We start from the raw sequence: 5,867 nt of genomic DNA on the forward strand, positions 1-5,867 counted from the left end.
ATGCATATCTACCAAAAGTTATGGGACAGAGAAAAGCTCGGCAAAGGAATACTTGCCTGCTTGAAGATGGGCTGGTCTTCCTCAAAGCTCTTGAACATCTACACGTACATGTACAATCAAACAGATGCAGAATAGAAGAAGTCACTACCGGAGAACTGACCTTCCATCTAGCCCCTTTAGTCCCAATTAATATTGGACCCATGACTAAAGTGGCTTTAGTTTCGGATCAAAAATGTGCCACCGAAGACCACCGCGGGGAAGGGATTTAGTCCTGGTTGTAAATACTAACCAAGACTAAAGCCCCCTTTTAGTCCCGGTTGTAATAGCTCCAAAAAAATCCTACCGACGCTCCCCCTTTTGTCCTGGTTGTAATTTCCAACCAGGGCAAAAGACCGCTCGTCCCACGCTTCACGCATGCAGGCGCCTCCCACCTTATCCTCTTGCGCGTTGCCTCCCACTCGAAGCTTCCTCTCCTCCTTTCTCCTCTCCACCCGAAGCAGAGCTGCCCCTCCCCTTCTGCTGACCCTTCCCTTCCCCCTCTGCTCGCCCCTCACTGGCAGTGAGGAGCGGCAGCGGGGCGGCGGCGGGTGCGGGTGGGCCGGCGACAGGCGGAGTGGAGGCAGAGCGGTGGCGAGGCGGAGGCGGGCGGGCGCGGGTGGGCGTGGGAGGAGGCGAGGTGGCGGTGGGCGATCGGCGCGGATGGGCCTTTTTTTATTTTTTTGAAACTTTTTAGTCTTGGTTGATAACACCAATCAAGACTAAAGGGGGTCTTTAGTCCCAGATCAAAGGACCTCCTTTCGTCTCAAAAATTTAGTCTTGGATGAATTTTTGGAATCTTTGACTCCTACCAACCAGGACTAATGCCGCGTTTTCCTTCAGACTCAGAACTAAACAACAATAAGAACGTATTTCGATTTCGACGCCAACACTGTCAGTTCGGTTTCTAGGGTCCAGAAGGGGAGGAGAAGATGACTCAATTATACTACTTCCCTAGGCGATCTAGGATGATTTCCTAAGATGGCAATGCAGAAAAGCAAATGGTGTGCCGGCCACGGCCAGCTCCACGGCGGCGGCGTGTACGGACGTCAATAGGCATCATGTATTGAGCGACGGGTGAGCAATGTAGCTGGCGTGAACGCATGCACCTGGAGCGGCGGTAGTCCGGCGGAATCCGTCCAATCAGAAGGAGAGTCGTCGGGGCGCCGCTGAATTCTGACAGTCGTCGAGCACATGATTTACAAAGACCTTGGAGTGAACTTAACGTCGATCGATACTCACGAAATTCAAGTGAATCAGCTCGCTGGCCTTTCTAAACAACACTCCGCCCGCGGACAATGATCAAAAGTGTTGGAGTTTGCCATGATCTCTGCGAATCTCTTAGGCTAATCCCAGTGGGAGTTTCATAGAGGTTTCATGTACATTAAATACAGTGACACATCAGCATATGTGATGACATGGCATGATAGTTATGAAGTGAGAGAGGGAAGGAGTTTCATCAGGATGAAACTGTGTATACACTGTTTCCAAGACTATGAAACTTGCATTGGGGGCTATAAAGTTTCATTTCATCTAACCATATCCAATCACATGCCTCACAATTAAATGTCATGGTCATCCTATGAAATCGTGAAATGAAACTATGCACTGAGACTCTCCGTTTCATTCATGAGAATACACCTCATGGGATGATGTGGCATCCTTGGAAACAGTACGATGAAACCTTGCACTGGGACTAGTCTTATGGTCATCCAGTGAGGCAGTGAGGCGGGAAATTTTGAAGGCCAATGATTCCGTTCAGTGCACAACTCGTCTGCTCTCCGGCACTGGCTTTGCCCCGTGCATTCCGCCAAGGCCACAGGAAGACAACAGTTTCCAGCCTCCAAATTCAGAATGCGTTATACCACTTGCTGTGCAGAATTTAGCCCCACCCACGAGTTCCAACCCAACTTGTTCACAAATTCATAGACTGCCAGAATTTCCTTACCGTGGTGTCTTGCACTTGACGAAGCAATGGCCACCTTTCTTATCAAAACGCTCTCGGCTGATTCAATTTTTTTCGCTTTCTGCGAAGACTGCGACAAATTGTGCAGATGGGCAGTCTTGCAGAGATCAACTTGACAATACCAGGTATGGAAACTAAACTGGACAGCATTAACCGGACACCCTCAAATACTAGGCTGGACAGTGCCATTTGTGTCCACCGCTTGCTGGGAAGAGCATGGATCACGTATAACATCATGTAAAACATGAACTTTGCCACTTGCAGACTAGGCTTTGCTTTCCCGAAAAGATATCGATGATTGATGTCAAAGAGTCCGCCTCTATCTACTTGGATATTAACAGGAGATTATTCCAAACAAAAAAGAGGAAGAAACAAAAAAAAATTCTTTGAGAGAAAAGCAGAAACAAAAGAATTAGTGGGCCAATGAACAAATGGGCCAACAAACAAAACCAGCCCAATGCTGTGCACTCCACGCGCGCACCTTCGCCTACCGGCCAACCGTGCTCCTCTCCACAGCCACAGCCGCGCCGCCTTCTCCGTCCGAGCTCCTCTTCTCCGCCGATTCGTGCGCGTCCAGCTCTGGTGGGTAGTGGTAGCGGCCGGCGACGAGGTGGGTCCTCCTCTTCCTGCTCCTCCTCCCTCTCTCGGATTGAAGCATGTGGTGGCTGGGTTAGGGAGGGTTAGGGTTTCGGGTTCGGGATTGTCCGGCGAGGGCTCCATGGCCGGCGGCTTAGAGGAGCGTCAGGCGGCGGCGGTGGATCGAGGGTGGCGAGGCGAGGGGGCCGACGGCGGGGGCGAGCGGCTTCCTCAGTTAGTGGCGAGGGCGCCTTGTGGGTGGCACCATTGCCGGCGGCCGGGGCAGTGCAGGCGTTAGTAAAGTCCCAGAAATATGTCTGGAATAATGTGTTATACTGTTATACAATTAGTTGGCTGACATGTTTAAAGATAATATCGCTACTTGAGAGATTGCTCGTGGCTGTTAATTAGTGCATTTGGTGGTTGGTTATTAAATTTCTGGGCTTCTTGATATTCACTTGGTACTTCTATACTAATAGTGTTGTTCCTCAGTATTGTTCAGAAGGCAACAAAAATCTTAACTCTCATTTTTTGCATTAATACATCTCAGTGTGATTCCCAACTTGCTGTATTAATCTATTGGCAAAAGGTGAAAACTGTATGTTGGATGAACTTTCATGGAGTGCTACTTTGCAAATTTTGGCCAGTGATCAGAGTTGATCCAGCTTCACCGGCTGCTGGCCATGCTGTTGCAATTCTTGGTGCAGTGGAAGCTGCTGGTCCATCATATTTTTCTCATTCTACTAATCGCAACAGTGCAGCTCTGTCTTTCAATGGGTTGTCTTTCCTAATATGTTCATTTACTTCCTTTCATAGAGAAAGAAATGTGTTTTTTCTGAATACGCGAGGGCGCTGCGCATCAGCAAGAAAATGTGTTGTTGTAGCTTTATATCACCACTGTATCGGTTGAAGCCATGTACGCTCATTAGTTATTTTGCTGACATGCATAATTGATCTTTGATTATAATTTAGCATGATCCTCGGAACAAAAGGAGAGGATATTTTCTGGTTATATTGTCTTTCTCTGTTATCGCAATAGAAAATCTGTAATGGGCTCAATTACTTAAGTTGTACTGCTTCAAAACATATACTGAATTCCCTGTTGGAATGGTCCAAGAAGTTAGTTTTATTTTGCGTGACTGGGGCACAGGGCATCATATTGCAGATTAATACATGTGCTATAATCCTTTTGCTAGAAATACTGTATGTATGTTTCCTTTCATGTTGTTTTTGCACCATGTTTCTGATAGATATGTATGCTACTGCATCGTAAATTTCTTACCCATGTCAACACTAATTTGCTTCAGTTTTTTTTCTCTGGCTATATTGCTTCATGGTTTCATGACAAAGCTATTTTTTTACCATTTCCAGGTGCCAGTGTATTTGCAAACAGTGACCAAAAAGTTGTGCTTTGCTCTGCCGTGGAGTCATGGCAGCAAAGATACGTGTCGTGATGAAGTCTTTTACGAGCCAAAGCAACAAAGTCTCGGGGCTTTTGCCATACACAAAGAAGGTTGGATTGCCTGAATCCCGAGCCTTATTTACTGTGTTGCGGTCACCTCATATTGACAAGAAGTCCAGGGAGCAATTTTCCATGCATATCAAGAAACAGTTTGTGGAACAGAAAGCTGAAATGCATGAGCTGCACAAGAAGTTGTTCTGGTTAAAACGTCTGCGTATACCTGGGGCTCAGTATGAAGTCCAAATTTCTTTCAAGACACGGCTGGATAAGGGGAGCCTAAAGTCCCTAGCTTCTTGATGGCTCCTAAATCTTTCTTACCATCCCTTCAGTTTGAAGTGGACTGCTATTATGTGTTTCGTTGTGGAGATTGTCAAGCAGAACTTGCATCCATCAACATTTCATATGAAGAACTGCTGTATTTGATGAATTTCCAGAAATGCAGCTGCTATTTATTCAGTGCTTAGAAATCATGAAACTGCAACATGATGTAATGCTATAAATATGCTTGATTGTCGAAGCATTGTGTGGTACTGTTTGCAGTGCAGCTCAAGCAGTCATCATGTTCCAACCCTATTTATTTTTCAACTAATGTTTTATCTTTGTCTATTCCTTCCATTATATATTCTCGGGAATCCCCCTACAATAAAGAAAGGGAAAAATGCAGTAAGGATTCTGTGGCAGGCTGGCAGCAATATGCAGATATAAACTATCCTCCATGTATGATATTCATGCAAACATCAATATTTTTTTGTCAAAAAATGAACATTGATCAAAATGAAAAAAAATAGAAAAATAGTAAATTGGTAAGCTGATTCGGCTAAATCAGTAGGAATGCTAGGAAAGTTGCCCTGACTGAACGCAGTAGAAACAGGTGGATAAACCTGCAAATTACAGCATTTATAGTTGAACACTAACTCGTTGCATATCATTTTTCAGTTTAAAAAAAATATCACACGCTATATAGCTCGTGCTGGCTATGATTTATGAATTTCGCCTTTTGAGTTGTGCCTTTAAATTCGTTATGATCGAGCTATCTCAGTTTGCTTGCAAGAATGGTAGATGAGATTCAGAAAACAGATGGTAACGTCGTCAGGAGGCGCTGTTCTGGTTGTTGCTTGCGAGGACAAATGGTCCTGAAGGAACATGATTGCGCTCCATTGGTTTCTGTTTATTTTCTCCAAATGCATAGCTTGTGTACATATACTCCTGTATTCTCTAATTCACTCTCAGAGTCTCAGGAAACTAAATGCACGTTATATGAACACTCGCTCTTGTGCCTCTGCCTTTTACCGTTCCACGACGGAATAAGGACGCCATCTTTCACTATTGGTCCTAACTTTCCATTCTCGGCCTTTGATGCAGGGGCAAAAGCGAATCCAGTGTGTTGTTAGGGCACGTACAGCAGTTTAAACAACAGCTGTCTGTGAACAATGCCACATCACACACAGCAGCTAAAAAGACAGCTTGTACAGTGAGTCGTCTATTTAGCTGTCTGCAATCTATTTAATTCATTTATACAATTGGTAATCAAGTATACATTTAATCTTTGTAGCTATTTTGGTGCCATGGTACAATGTGTTATGTCAATGAGATTCACTAGCAATAATCGTCGTGTCATTTATGCTTTTGTTAAAATAAATTAGCATTTTAAAATTTACTACATGAATTTTCGCATGAGTATTGTGAAATTGTTTAACTACTGGTCAGCCGTATTAACCTGAGCCCTGAGGTCAGTAAAAAGCAAAGAAAACATGATCAGCAGTTGCAGTAGATGCAACCTACAATATTCAGCTTTCAATTGCGAGTCAAGACTCGAGACATGGCATC

General features: G+C 44.7%; 1 long non-coding RNA gene across 1 annotated transcript; it reads left to right on the plus strand.

Moving 5' to 3' along the window:
- The first annotated feature begins 2,449 nt into the window (after positions 1-2,449).
- LOC101755929 lies at positions 2,450-4,646 on the plus strand. Its single transcript, XR_001164959.2, has 2 exons — positions 2,450-2,612; positions 3,950-4,646. It is a non-coding gene; the product is annotated as an uncharacterized LOC101755929 (long non-coding RNA).
- Positions 4,647-5,867: the final 1,221 nt, after the last annotated feature.

The sequence above is a fragment of the Setaria italica genome, chromosome IX, assembly GCF_000263155.2.
Source record: "Setaria italica strain Yugu1 chromosome IX, Setaria_italica_v2.0, whole genome shotgun sequence".
In the NCBI taxonomy this organism is placed as follows: Eukaryota; Viridiplantae; Streptophyta; class Magnoliopsida; order Poales; family Poaceae; genus Setaria; species Setaria italica.